Source organism: Pteropus vampyrus, unplaced genomic scaffold, assembly GCF_000151845.1.
Source record: "Pteropus vampyrus isolate Shadow unplaced genomic scaffold, Pvam_2.0 Scaffold232, whole genome shotgun sequence".
NCBI lineage: Eukaryota > Metazoa > Chordata > Mammalia > Chiroptera > Pteropodidae > Pteropus > Pteropus vampyrus.
The window spans coordinates 1,617,183-1,617,728 of record NW_011889013.1 but is presented as its reverse complement, the minus strand read 5'-3'; the positions used below and the strand labels follow the sequence as shown (position 1 = coordinate 1,617,728).

Sequence of the window (546 nt, the reverse complement as noted above, 5' to 3'; positions counted from 1 at the left end):
AACAGAATCCAGAGTCTTTACAGCAGATAATTCACAATGTCTACCAGGCAAACGGATTACTACACATGCAAAGAAACAGAAAAATGTAGCCAAAAATCAGAAGAGGAAAAAAAGAGTCAATAGAAAAAACCACAGACAACCAAGATGCTGGATTTACTACACGACAACTTTGAAATAAATATTACAAATAAGGTCAAGAATCTATCGGAAAAGATGGGTACAATATTTTATTTTATTATTTTATTTCTTTACTTTTTATTTATTTTTTAGGCGAAGCAACCCTTGGTTGGCCTCACAGATTGTAAGGACCTTGTCAGCTTACAATCCCTTATTATTATTTTATTTTCATTTTTATTTTTTACACCTATAGCACCTGATCTTCCTAGGTGGTCTCCCATCCAAGTACTAACCAGGCCCGACCCTGCTTAGCTTCCAAGATCAGACAGGGTCGGGCCTGCTCAGGGTGGCATGGCCATAGACCATGCTGCATATTTTAAATATGTTCTTTCCATCTTTCACAACAAGGTAGATACTACCGTCCCACTT

At 37.2% G+C, this 546-nt stretch overlaps 1 protein-coding gene and 1 pseudogene across 5 annotated transcripts in view; both read right to left on the bottom strand.

The window, feature by feature from the left end:
* ASAP1 (ArfGAP with SH3 domain, ankyrin repeat and PH domain 1) overlaps positions 1–546 on the bottom strand; it is a 300,508-nt gene that overhangs the window by 153,342 nt on the left and 146,620 nt on the right. The gene's annotated exons all lie outside the window — the stretch shown is intronic.
* On the bottom strand, positions 362–480 carry LOC111728841 (annotated as a pseudogene).